Genomic DNA, 13,791 nt, shown 5'->3' with positions numbered 1-13,791 from the left:
CCAAAGTGGGGGGAGGATTATGGGAGATTCTCAATTTTCTACTTTATACAGTTCTGCAGGGTTTGAAATATTATATAACAAATATCTATTACCTTTGTAACCAGAGAAAGAACAATTAAGATATATATTTTTAAATTTTTTAAAACAAATCGTCACAGTAACTTAAGTGCTGTACAGAGTGGCTCACATCCCAGCAGCTTCCTTTGGATTAAGGCTTCTCCCCTGGTCTTTCCGTCCTGGGGACACGGAAGGGTTACAGGGGCTGGAGGAGGGGAAGAGGAAGTGAGGTCGGAGGGGAGGGAGGGAGCGGCCCCGCGCGGAGACCGGGCTGCGGCGCCCGCGCCTGGAAGCTGGAAGCTGGAAGCTGGAAGCTGAAAGCAGCCACCGGCAGGTGCGCCGGAGGAGGCCGCTAGGCGGTTCTTGGGGACACAGAAGGACGAAAGGGCAGAACATAATGTGGAGTTAGGTGGAGATTAGGACAAGATGGTGGGACCTGGAACAACGGTTCTCAGATGTGGTCCGCGGATCCTGGAGGAGGAGGGGCGCGAGTATCCGCGAGCTCAAAACTATTTTCGTAATGATCCTAAGGCCGAACCATGAGCCTTTCTCACCGTATTGACATTTGCACGAGTGGTGCAAAAGCAACAGTGCGGGAAACAGCTGGCGGCTTAGCGTGAATGAGGACAGAGGCACCAACTAGACCGGTAGTGATTTTATTGCTCATTGCCATGCCCTCTCCGTCTTTTTTAAAAAAATGTCTATTAATAAGGTATCCTTGGGTATACATCTTTCTAATGTTCTATATAATAAAAATGGGAAGTGGGAATGAAGCCTTGTGCGGCAGACCTGAGTAAGATGGTGTCTCCCGGGAAAGCCCTGAAGCTTGCTGGAGCCGTGAGCTGAAGCAGCTGCTTTTTCCTTGTAGCTGGAAAGATTAACTGATAGAGAAACCATAGTGATTCGGACCTGCATGTTGGCAGATATTTTCTCAAAAAGAAATGAGAGAAGCTGGTCACTTCAAGAAAATAATTGACATTATTTTTTGTCAATGATACAATTGGAGCTTTCAAGGGAAAATTAGAATTTTGGAAAACTTGTCTATACCACCCTGAGCTGGAGAGCTTCCCAATTCTTAAAGATGTTTCTAATGAGATTAGTGGTTTTATCAAATATGATTTTTTTTCATATTGTATAATAAAATGTGTCAACTTTTGGAAGATCTCCATACCTCAGTGATGCGATATTTTCCAAATGAACAATGCATGAGTGCATGAGTAAAAGATCTATTCAAGAATGGATTTGAAAAAGGAAAAATAAAATCTTTTAAAAAAGGGGGCCAGCCCCGTGGCCGAGTGGTTAAGTTCACACACTCCACTTCAGAGGCCCAGGGTTTCGACGGTTTGGATCCTGGGCTTGGACATGGCACCACTCATCAGGCCATGCTGAGGCGGCATCCCACATGCCACAACTAGAAGGACCCACGACTAAAACTATATAACTATGTACCGGGGGACTTTGGGGAGAAAAAGGAAAAATAAAATCTTTAAAAGAGAATGTATTTAGGGGCCTGCCTGGTGGCGCAGCAGTTAAGCAAGCACATTCCGCTTCTATAGCCCGGGGCTGGCTGGTTCGGATCCCGGGTGCAGACATGGCACCGCTTGGCACGCCATGCTGTGGTAGGCATCCCACATATAAAGTAGAGGAAGATGGGCATGGATGTTAGCTCAGAGCCAGCCTTCCTCAGCAAAAAGAGGAGGATTGGCAGCAGTTAGCTCAGGGCTAATCTTCCTCAAAAGAAAAAAAAAGAATGTATTTGAATGCGACAAGAGTAGGAAAGGTGCATAGATGTTTCAGATTCCACGTTGCAATTAACCTTTGAGAAACTATCACTTGTACATTTTGTTATAGTAAAAGAATGCCCTGGATGGGGCCTCACCTTGTCCTGTGAGCAGCCCATGCAAGTCAGGGTACCCCTGGTGCTTAGGGTGCCCACCACGCCCACATACATCCCCTCAGGCCTGGACCATGGTGCAGCGCTGGTACATGAACCAGTCCCAGGACGACTTGACGTGGCCCCACAGCCTGGAGCCACTGCTGCCCGCTGTGCCTGGAGCAGCTGTGCCAGCTCAGAGTCCTTTACTGGAAGCTGACAAATATGAGAATGATCCAGAATTAGAACAGATCCGAGAAGAGGAACTACTCCTAGATGGACATAAGAGCCATATGCAAAGATAAACTGCCAAATTGTGAAAAAAAGATGGAGGTGTTTTATGAGGAAGGAGCATCTGCACTTGGGTGTAAGATTTGCTGCATCCTGGAGGGCAGCGGACACTTTGATGTAAGAGGAATAGTGGATCCAGATTTTCATGGAGAAAGGAGACATGACAACTCTTCTTGCAGGAATTTATCACTGCTTCACGGTGGATGAGAAGAACTACATGACGCCACGTGGCTGTTTGTGGGAGGAGCAGTGTGGACCTCGTACAACTGGCCAGCTGACCATTTCTAGGTGCAAGCACGTGAAATTTTTGGCATAGACAACATAGTGATGCTTCCTGGGACCTAACACACCCTTTGTAAAGATCCCAAACATGATAACTGAGCAGAAAATCAATCACTTTCTCTTTGCTTTTATATCGTAGGCTTGAAGCTAGATTATCTTTCTTTTGCAAGATTATTTGATCAGACTTTTTTTTTTTTTTTTTTTTGAGGAAGATTAGCCCTGAGCTAACTATTGCCAATCCCCCTCTTTTTGCTGAGGAGGACTGACCCTGAGCTAACATCCATGCCCATCTTCCTCTACTTTATATGTGGGACACCTACCACAGCATGACTCAAATGAAAGTTTTATCTCCTGAAATGTAACTGCTTAGATGCTCTATCTGGACATGATTCTTAGACTTTGAACCAGCTTATCAGTCAATGCCATGCCTGCCTTATAAGAAGGTTGTGGTATAAGAAATATATTGGATCTTTGTCCCTGGTTCCTGGCACAGAGCTACTAAAACCCTCGGAATTTCCTAAGTGACAGGAGTGGCCTTTGTTATTCATAAGCAGCCCCTTTGAGCATCCCTGTTCCACTGAGACTGAAGCTCCTGTGCTCAGGACCCTTCTGGACCTCGCTCTGTGTCCTTCCTCATCTGGCTGTTCGTCTGTGTCCTTTATAATAAATGAGTAAATGTAAATCCAGGTTTCCCTGAGTTTTGTGACCTGTTCTAGCAAACTATGGGCCCCGATGAGGGGGTCATGGGAACCCCCAATTTATAGCCAGTCAGTCAGAAGTACAATTGTCCTGGATTTGCAATTGGCATCAGTCTTATGGGGCTGAGCCCTTAATTTGTAGGATCTGAGGCTAACTCCAGGTAGATGGTGTCAGAATTGAGTTAAATTGTAGGACATTCATTCCTCCTGAGAATTGGAGAATTGCTTGGTGTGGGAAAACTAACTAGAAAGGTGTAATGGTAGATGATATTACTAACCAGATAGAAGACACTTTTTTCTCCCAAAATTATGCCTCCGAGTGAGGAGTAGTAAGGGGGAAGAGCTCTCCTATTAGGGCACACTCTCAGTGGCATATGCCAGATGCCACTTGCCGCTTGCCTGTTCAAAATAAAGAAACTGCCTTAATTTAAATTTGTAAAAAGGCCACCTGTGTCTGGCCCCCTCCTGCTGCACTGAAACCTCAAATTCCACAGACTTTGCATGAGGGCTCTAATTCTGTACGCTGCGTGTGCTTGTTTTCTCATCTCTTATTCTTTTTAAATTCATGCTTAACTACTCTGGGAGAGAAGAGCTGTAAACAGTTTTAATTAAACCATACTTATAGAAACCGACTTTCTTATACTCTATGCTTTTGGCATTGCTGTTCTTGAAAAATTAAAAGGTCTTTGATAAATGGGGGGGGGGGGAGAATATCCTCAGTATCTGAAACAGCTGTAAAAATACTCCTTTCTTTTCCTTTCCCAACTACATGTCTCTGTGAGGCTGGATTTTCTTCATATACTTCAACCAAAATAACCTTCAGCAGCAAACTGAATGCAGAAGCAAGCGCGAGAATCCAGCTACTGCCAGTAAGTCAGACACAAAGAGATATGCAAAAACATAAACAAAGCAACGCTTCTCGCTAAGTTTTTTGTTTTGGAAAATGTAGTTATTTTTAAATGACTGAGTAAATATTTTTTTTAATTTCTGCTTTAACTTTTACTTCTGTAAATATGGTTTTATATAACCCATATAAACAAAAGCTCTTTGGAATCTTCAACAACTTCTAAGAGTGCAAAGAGATCCTAACACCAAGAGCTTTGAGAATTATCCTGGCTCAACAAAAATGGGGGCCATGTTATCAGACACAAGAAATTTACCATTTATGCAATAATACTATGTCAAATATAGCCTGCATTTTTTTTTTTTTAAAGATTGGCCCTGAGCTAACATCTGTTGCCAATCATATTTTTTTTCCTTCTTCTCCCCAAAGCCCCCCAGTACGTAGTTGTATATTCTAGTTGTAGGTCCTTCTGGCTCTGCTATGTGGGATGCCGCCTCAGCATGGCCTGATGGGCCGTGCTAGGTCCAAGCCTAGCATCTGAACCGGCGAAACCCTGGGCCGCTGAAGCAGAGCATGAGAACTTAACCACTCGGCCATGGGGCCGGCCCCTGTAGTCATATTAAATTGTCCCAATAATTCCTTTAAGTGTGGGGAGGGAGTCTGGGATCCAGAGTCTAATCAAGGATCATGCATTGCATTTGGTTGTCATGTCTCATTCGCTTTCTCTAGTCTAAAGCAATGCCCTGGTTTTTTGTGGGTGGATGGGTGGAAGGTGTCTATAACCTTGCTGTTTATTTTTGAAGAATCCAGGGCAGCTATTTTGTGGAATGTCCTAACAATTACATTGCTTCTTTTGTCTAATAATTTCCTTAACATTAGATTCAAGTGAAACTTTTTTTTTTTTTAAAGATTTTATTTTTTCCTCTTTCTCCCCAAAGCCCCCCAGTACATAGTTGTACACTCTTTGTTGTGGGTCCTTCTAGTTGTGGCATGTGGGACGCTGCCTCAGCGTGGTTTGATGAGCAGTGCCATGTCCGCGCCCAGGATTCGAACCAACGAAACACTGGGCCGCCCGCAGCGGAGCGCGCGAACTTAACCACTCGGCCACGGGGCCAGCCCCTCAAGTGAAACATTTTTTACAGGAACATTACATAGATTGTGTCATTCCCATTGTGTCACATTAGGAAGCTCCCAGATGTCCTTTTGTCCTATTTTAGTTATGCCTGACTAGGTTCAGGAACTGTCTTCCTGATGGCCATTTCATATTTCATTGCTCTAGGGCTATATGCTCTGTCTTCTTTGGCACTTAGTGGCTCTTTGTGGTTCCATATGTGGCCAGATTTGTCAAATGTGGTCAAATGTGTACTTGAAAACAAAACATACAGCTCCCTAATTGTATGCAGACTTCTGCACCTGTCCTTTAGAGCATGCTTGTCGGTTGTTCTTCAAACAACCTTAGGTTCCTCACATCTGTATTCTTACAAATTCTTATCAGCTTGATCTGTTAGTTTCCGGGAGAGGTGTGAACATCTCCCAGTGTGGCTGGGGATGTGTTCCTTTCTCTTTGCAGTTCCATCCACTGGTGCTGGATATATTTTGAAGCTGTGTTGTTAAGTGTTAGATTCATGTCTGTATATTTTTCTAGTGAATTATTCCTTTTATCATTAGTAGTAATGATCATCCTATACCTAATATTGCTTTTTGCTTTAGGATTTATCTTGTGTTATATTATATTGTGACACCAGCTTTATTTTGGTTGGTATTTGCCTGATATTTTTTTTTCATGCCTTTTACTTTCACTTTTTTTGTCACGGTGTTTTATGTGTATCCACATGTAGCTGAAGTTTCTTTTTGTAACATACTTGAAAAGTCTCTGTCTGGGAGGGTGGGGGTCAAAAGGGGTGATTAGGCTCACATGTGAGGTGATAGACTATAATTAGTTTGTGGGGGGTAAACATGATGTGATCTACACAGAATTCAAAATATATTATGATGTACATCTGAAAGCTATATAATGTTATAATCCAATGTTACTGCAATAAAACATAAATAAATATTTAATAAATAAATAAATAAATATAAAAATTTAAAATTAAAAAAATTTTTTTTAAAAAGGCTCTATCTTTTAGGGGCCAGCCCCGTGTCTGAGTGGTTAAGTTCATGCACTCCGCTTCGGCAGCCCAGGGTTTTGCTGGTTCGAATCCTGGGCGTGGACATGGCACCATTCATCAGGCCATGCTGAGGCAGCGTCCCACATGCCACAACTAGAAGGACCCACAACTAAAATATACAACTATGTACTGGGGGGCCTTGGGGAGAAAAAGGAAAAGTGAAATCTTTTTTAAAAAGTCTCTGTCTTTTAATAGATAGATTTAAACTATTCACATTTATAAGGATTACTGAAAATTTTTACTTATTTCTATCACTTTATTTTGTGTTTTCTATTTGCCATATTTTTCTTTTACTTTTTTCCCTAAGTTTTATTAACATATACTTGACATACAGCGCCGTATGGATTTAAGGTGCACGGCATAGTGATTTGAGTAACTCTTGCTTCTTTTCACATCCTTTTTAATTTTCTATTGCTCAATCAAGATTTCTTTAATGTCCTCCAGCCCCCTTACTGGTTTAAAAACTGTATATTCTATTTCTACTGGTTTAGAAATTAAATTCTTGACTTTACAAAGTTTAAAACTCACTATTTTCTCTTTTTTTGCGGGGGGGGGGAGAGCAGCCCTGAGCTAACATCTGTGCCCATCTTCCCCTATTTTATATGTGGGATGGCTTGATGAACAGTGTGTATGTCTGAGCCCAGGATCCAAACTGGTGAACCCTGGCCCACCGAAGCAGAGTGATGAACTTAACCACTAAGCCACCAGGCCAGCCCCTCGTTACTTTCTTTATCCTTCTTAAAAATATGAGAAACTTAGATGATTTCTCTCCAATTTCTCCTCTCCTATCTTCCATGTTATTATTCCATAGTATTTTAGTTCCACCGGGTCTTCTGACCCCCCTCTTTTGTTTCAAACAGATTGATCAACATGTTTGCTAGTTTCTTGGTTCAGTATTGTGACTTGCATTCCACTCCTACTTCCTGGGTTCAGTTTCCTAGTAACTGAGGGGCATGATTGAACAGGTCTTCCAATAAAGGTCTGTGCATAATTGACTTTTCTCTGTCTCAAATTTTAATTTTACCCTCACTTTTTTTTTTAGTTTTTAATGAAGTATAATATATATATATACACACACATATACAGAAAAGTACACAAATTATTAACGTACAGTTTACGAATGTTCACCCAATCACTAAAACATAACGTCACCAGCACCCCCAAACCCCCCTCAAGCTGCCTCCTAGGCACTAACTTCCCCAAAAGCAACCACTATCCTAACTTCAACTAAAATGGACTGACTTTGCCTGTTTTTGTTTTATGTAAATGGAAGCAATCATACAGTATGGACTCTGTTGTGTCTGTCTTCTTCTCAATGTTACATTTGTGAAACTCATCCATGTTTTTGCATGTAGCTGTAATTTAGTAATTCTGTTGCCATATAAAATTCCATTTTATGAATCTGCTGGAATATGTATATCCATTCTACTATTGATGGGCATTTGGGTTCTTTCTAGTTTGGGGCTATTACTAATGATGCTTCTGTAAAGGTCCTGGCACTTGTCTTTTGCTGCACATTTGTATGAAATTCTGTTGCATGATACTTAAGAGTGGATTACTGGGTCACAGGGTACACACAGGAGTGTTCAGCTTTAACAGACGCTGCCAAAGAATTTTCCAAGTGATTGTCTAATTTATATTCTACCAGCAATGGATCAGAGGTTCAGTTTCTCTACATCTTCACTCATACTTGGCATTGTCGTTCTTTTCAGCTTTAGTCATTCTCGTGGGTATATAGTGGTATCTCACGGTGGTTTTAAATGGCATTTCCCTGGAGACTAATGAAATGGAGCTCCTTTTCAGATGCTTATTTCCATTTGAATGTTCTCTTTTGTGAAGTGCCTATTTCAAGTCTTCTGCCTGTTTTCCATTGGATTGTCTGTCTGTTTGTGATTTGCAGGAGTTCTATATACATTCTGATATGAGTCCCCTTTTTGGATGTATGTATTGCAAATGTCTTCTACTCAATGGCTTGCCTTCTCACTCTTATAATATATATATATTTTTTTTTAAGATTTTTTTATTTTTCCTTTTTCTCCCAAAGCCCCCCAGTACATAATTGTGTATTTTTAGTTGTGGGTCCTTCTAGTTGTGGCATGTGGGATGCCGCCTCAGCATGGCCTGATGAGTGGTGCCATGTCCGCGCCCAGGATCCAAACCAGCGAAACCCTGGGCTGCCAAAGCAGAGTGTGAGAACGTAACCACTCGGCCATGGGGCCAGTCCCTAAATATTCTTCTACAAGATTTTTTTTTTTAATAGCTGCCAAATAGGCATCATGTGCCTCTCCCTAGAGCAGGGGCTCTGCAGTCAGACAAGCCTGGTTAATCTCCTGCCTTCATCCTCTACAGGCTGTGTAACTTTCAACAAGTTATTTAAACACTCCGGGCTTTAGCTTTCCTGGGAGTTGCCCAGGTCTAGACCTGGGTGGATACATAATTGGATCTCAATCCCTAATAAATAGCTGATTGGTTTAGAAGCTTTGCATCAGCTGAAACAGTGGATCATTAACTCAAGAACAGTTATTTATTCATTAAAGTCCCCTAAAGACCTGGGATAGGCCATATTTCATGAGTCCACAGTTTTATTGCATGTGACTAAGAACAAAAACACTGCATTAAAATGAATGCCCTGTGGTAGTTGAAAGGCAAAGTCAGCATTGGCAGCATGAAGGAGTGGCCACTGAACCGCTTAACCATATTCCCTTGTCAGATTGTAAGATTCTTCCCTTTCTCTAGAGGCTGTGGTTAAGAGAGGGTTCCAACCTTGTCTTAGCTGGTTGCCTTAGGAGAGAATTGGTTGATTTCTGTGTTTCACTTTATCGTCTGTAAAATGGGTAGAGTAAAAGTTCAATACCAACCTCAAGGCGATGTTGTGAGGGTTAATGAGTATTGCCTGAGGGAGGGTGTGACAAGTGTTAGGTGATCAGTGGTGGCCACCATTATTGTCAGCCTCGGTGGGGTACAGACCAGTAAGATGTGGACATGTGAAGCTGCTCACTTCATTACTGAAGTGGGGAAACCCAAAAGGCTGGAAGGGGACGTGAGTCCTGTTTATCTGGGACCGGGGCGGCCCAGTGGCACAGCAGTTAAGTGTGCACATTCTGCTTCAGCGGCCCGGGGTTCACCGGTTCAGATCCCGGGTGTGGACATGGCACCGCTTGGCAAGCCATGCTGTGGTAGGCATCCCATGTATAAAGTAGAGGAAGATGGGCACGGATGTTAGCTCAGGGCCAGTCTTCCTCAGCAAAGAAGAAGAAAATTGGCAGCAGATGTTAGCTCTAATCTTCCTCAAAAAAAAAAAAAAAAAAAATCTAGGACAGATGAGGAACACTGAAACTCATGAGAAGTAGTGAAAGACAAAATTCCTGACATCAGTTTGTCCACTGAGGTGCTGGCAAATGTTTTTAACAACCAGCTCTATGTAGGGTGTGTGTGTGTGTGTGTATGCTGACTTCCTGATATAAACGCTTCCGCAATGGCTGATTTCAAACTACCAACATAACATCACTGAACACAGAGTTGTACAGATTCCCATTATATAGTATTTCCACCATATAGATACAATAGATATAAGTATACTCAAGAGAATAGATACTAGTCAAATAAATAAGAAGTGGTAAGTTTTGAGTCTTTTAATATAATTTACTTAATTGTAAGTTTATATAACAGTTTTTAATAATGGCTGTGTTTAACAACTGGCTTGTAAAATTCCTGAAAAATTAACATTTGGCTCTCATAAGTCTATACGAGCTGTCTCTAGCCACCACTGAATTAGTCCACTGGTCCTCATTTGGAGCCTTAATCGTGGACAAAGAGTAGTATTCATGTTTAGTTCAGGACCTGGCACCCCGGCAAGTGCTAAGTAAGGGCAGAGTCAATGTACTTCTAAAGACCAGTGCTCATTCCCTTGGTAACTGGGTCTCCTCCCCCAGGACACAGCCCAAAAGGTGACCTTTTCCTTCCCTGGATCTTGGCTGTTTATCATTCTGATCTGCCAGCACCTCCCCCCGTTCAGGATAGACTATCACAGGACTTCCTGGGACGTGCACAGAGGGCATCCTGGCCAGCCGCTTGCCGGAACTCATGTCAGATGCCTGCAAGGTCATCCAGATGGCCGGAAGGTGAACAGCAGCCCTGGGAAGGAGCTGCCTGCTCCTTGCCTCTCAGCCCCATGACATCTGTATTTTGGAGTTTGGAGTGCCCTTGGCACACAGACCCCACCAGTCCACTGCCCTCATGAGTTTCAAAACCTGGATCCACGCTACCACTTCTCAGTTTAACCTCACGTCTCTCCATTGCTTCTCTGCGCCTGCCAATAGCAGAGAGAGTCCTAACAGACTACATGCACTGGGCGCTCGCTCTAGAATTATCCCCCTTAAGCCTCATAACAACCCTATGAAGTAGGTACTATCCTTATCCCGGGTCTGTGGATGAGAAAGCCAGGGCTCAGGGTGGTGTGCATGATTACCCACGGTCGCAGGGGGAGGACCCAGTATTTTTCCTCTCTCCCTCAACTGTCTTCCTTCACGTGGTATCCTCAGTTCCTGCATGATTATTTTGCGTTCTTTAGCTTGTTGCGTACTGCTGAATGTTCTCAGCACCAACGCGGTTGTGGAAGCCACGGGTCTGAAAAGATTGCTCCAGGAGACAGTGTGCTGTGAGGATGGAGGCGGGGAGAGGAGGAATCGCTGATGAGATCCTGGGGGACACTGACGCCTAAGGGGCCCTGAGGAAGAGGAGACCCAGAAGGGCCGGCACAGAAAGTGCCAGATGTCCAGGGGATGGTCTGCAGGGGGGAAGCTACAAAGTGGACGAGTAAGTGAGCACCAAAAGGTGTCCCCTGGACTTAGCACTCCAGAAGCCATCGGTGACCTTGGCAGGGGCCTTCTTTTATTTCTTTACCAAGTGGGGAGGAGACTGGAGCAGGCAAAGCAGGAACCTAATAGCAGTGGGTTGAAGAAAGGCTGGGAGGGAGCAAGGTGGGCTCAGCCAGTGTAGACTTCTCTTCCAGGAATGAGGAAGCAGCAGGGGGATGCTAGATGGAAGGATGGCTTTGGGGATTTGGGTTTAGGTTGTTGTTGTTATTGTTTTTTAAACTGGGAATATCCTTAGCAAATTTATATGCTGAGGAAAAGGAGCCGGCAGAGGTAAGGCTGAAGATGTCAGTGAAAGAGGGGGGTGAAGGCAAGAGGTGGCCGAGGCCACACCCTGAGGGGTCCAAGCCGCAGACTGGAGAACATCCCTTCCTCTCCTGGGGAGGAGGGAGCTGTGACAGGTGCTGTCCGGTGGCCTCTATTTCCTCTGACAAATGGGAGACAGAGAGTGACGGGGACCAACAGAGAAGAGTGGTGGAGTTTGTAACAACCAGTTTGGGAGAACAGGAGGAGGTTGCCAAGAGACACAGCTGAAGGGCAGTGGGCGGTCCCCACAGGTGTCACGTTGTCCCAGCAGCGATAAACCTAGGCTTCTTTGTGAATGCTGGTTACGTCTGTAGCTCTTAAGCTCCTTAAGCTCATTCACCATCTCCTTTCTTATTGGTTTCACCAGCAGGAGGTGACGCTTTCTCCAGGTTCTAAGGACAGCACATCATGGCCACCCAATAAAAGGTGCACGAGGTGTCTCTGGATTTCTTTCCACCATATAGGTTACAAGATGCAGTCAGCTGTCTGCAACCTGGAAGAAGGTTCTCACCAGGGCCAGCCCTGGTGGCCTAGTGGTTAAGTTCAGCATGTTCTGCTTTGGCAGCAGGGGTTTGGTTCCCCACCGAAGACCTACACCACTTGTCTGTCAGCGGCCATGCTGTGGCGGCGACTCACATCGAAAAAGAGGAAGACTGGCAACAGATGTTAGCTGAGGGCAAATCTTCCTCAGGAAAAAAAAAAAAAAGAGGGCTCTCACTAAACACAGAATCAGTCAGTGCCTTGATCTTGGAATTCCCAGCCTCCAGAGCCATGAGAAATAAACGTTTGTTGTTTAAGCCGTTCATTCTACTGTAATTTGTGACAGCAGCCCGAGCTAACAGAAAAAACGCACCTAGTGACTCCACGCACAGAATGAGGAAGTTAGTTGTTTTGCCCAGAACAGAGCAGGACTTTCAGCTCTAGGTCAGTGATTTTTCCACTGCAGCACAGGACGTACCACAAGGTACCATGGCCTCCTGAGGTCTCCGTTTACTTGATCAAACAGAAAATACGTCCTTGGAATTGGACTCAGTGCAGGTGTGGGAATTCATCGCGAGCACTGGCCCTTTTCCTTTGATCCAGATTTTACCACTTCCATAATCTAGATCTGAGTTTCCTTAGGAGGTGGACAGGCTTCCTCTCTGATCTGTGGGTACTGGGTACACACAGCCCACCTGGAAAGAACTCTGTGTTCAATTAGTCAGGTCTGCCAAGGGCAAGGCAGTAGGAGAGTTAAGACCTATGCGCTAAATATTTGCCCAAGCTAGTAAGGGAGGGGAGGGGAGGTGAGAGTCATAAGGATTAGTTTTGCAGAAAAGCTTGGAAAAGGATGAGATTAAAGATTCCACAGAAGTCTTGGTTTTTCAGTTTGCTCACTGGGCAGTTGAGAGTAATGGCTGCTGAGTGAGAATGTTTATGTCTATTTGTGGGAGTCAAGGCAGCGCGTATCCAGAAGAAAGAAGGGAAAACAGTAGGTCTTGGGGTTTGTACACCCCGCAACCCGGTTAAATCCAGAGCACAGTGAGCAGGGCAGTTACCAAGCTTCCTGGGCAAGGCTGCCTCTTGGCACCCAGACTTGAAAACACGGGAGGCCAAGGGCCTGTCGAAATAGCCTGGCAGGAAGAATGCTGAGTTTGTCTTCCCGCCAAAGGCAGGCACAGGACGTCCCAAACGCAGCCTGGTCCTTTACTCTAGGTGCAAATGCATTTAGATTCTGCGGGGCCTGCCACTTACACAGTTAGGCTGGCCAGCTGGCGGCTTCCTTTTTAAGAAAAGAATACAGAATTCGGCAGTAACCCTTGGAAGGGACCTCTCCAAGTGAGGAGCCCTGAGGCTTAAACTTCTGACAAGATCACGTGTGGAGAAGAAAATAGAACAGGGCGAGGGGAGAGCACACGAAGGAAAGAAGCTGGAGCAGTCAGAGAAGGTTGACTTTTGAGCTGCAAGCCAAGTGACAAGGAGCCAGCCGTGGGGAGATCTGTGTGAAAAGCATTTTGAGCAGAAGGAAGAGCAGTGCAAAAGCCCTGGGGCTGAACCAGGCTTGGAGTGCCAGAGCTGGGAGAAGATCGAGAAGATCGGTGTGCCTGGAGTGTGCTGAGCCAGGGAGAGGCCTAGGCAGTGAGTTCAGAGGGCAGGGTTCACGCTGGGCCTCGAAGGCCTGGTAACCACATCCTTATTCCAGGATCTGTGGGAAGCCATCCAAGGCTTGTAAGTGAGGCTAGACGTGAAAAGATCATTATGCTGGTGTGCAGAGAATGGCTGGCACAAAATCCCTAAAAGAGGGTGGTGAGTGGAGGTGGGGTGTCAGCAGGACCTGGTCCTTCTAGGTCTGACTGTCAGGAGGACAGTCCCCGGGACAGAGGGTGTTTCCTCCCATTTCCCACAGAGGGTCCCT

General features: G+C 44.7%; 1 long non-coding RNA gene and 1 pseudogene across 3 annotated transcripts; both read left to right on the top strand.

Annotated features, from left to right (window-relative positions):
- Nucleotides 1–284: 284 nt before the first annotated feature.
- LOC103558643 (uncharacterized) lies at nucleotides 285–12,193 on the top strand. Of its 3 annotated transcripts, XR_011539466.1 has the most exons (5): nucleotides 291–704; nucleotides 3,984–4,070; nucleotides 10,149–10,337; nucleotides 10,787–11,031; nucleotides 11,764–12,193. It is a non-coding gene; the product is annotated as an uncharacterized lncRNA (long non-coding RNA). The 3 variants fall into 3 exon arrangements; XR_546792.2 differs by lacking the exon at nucleotides 10,149–10,337 and having other exon boundaries at nucleotides 285–704; XR_546793.2 differs by lacking the exons at nucleotides 291–704; nucleotides 3,984–4,070; nucleotides 10,149–10,337 and adding an exon at nucleotides 10,480–10,616.
- LOC103558644 (acireductone dioxygenase pseudogene) lies at nucleotides 1,885–3,185 on the top strand (annotated as a pseudogene).
- Nucleotides 12,194–13,791: the final 1,598 nt, after the last annotated feature.

This window comes from Equus przewalskii, chromosome 1, assembly GCF_037783145.1.
Source record: "Equus przewalskii isolate Varuska chromosome 1, EquPr2, whole genome shotgun sequence".
NCBI lineage: Eukaryota > Metazoa > Chordata > Mammalia > Perissodactyla > Equidae > Equus > Equus przewalskii.
This window is presented reverse-complemented; position numbering and strand designations above follow the sequence as displayed.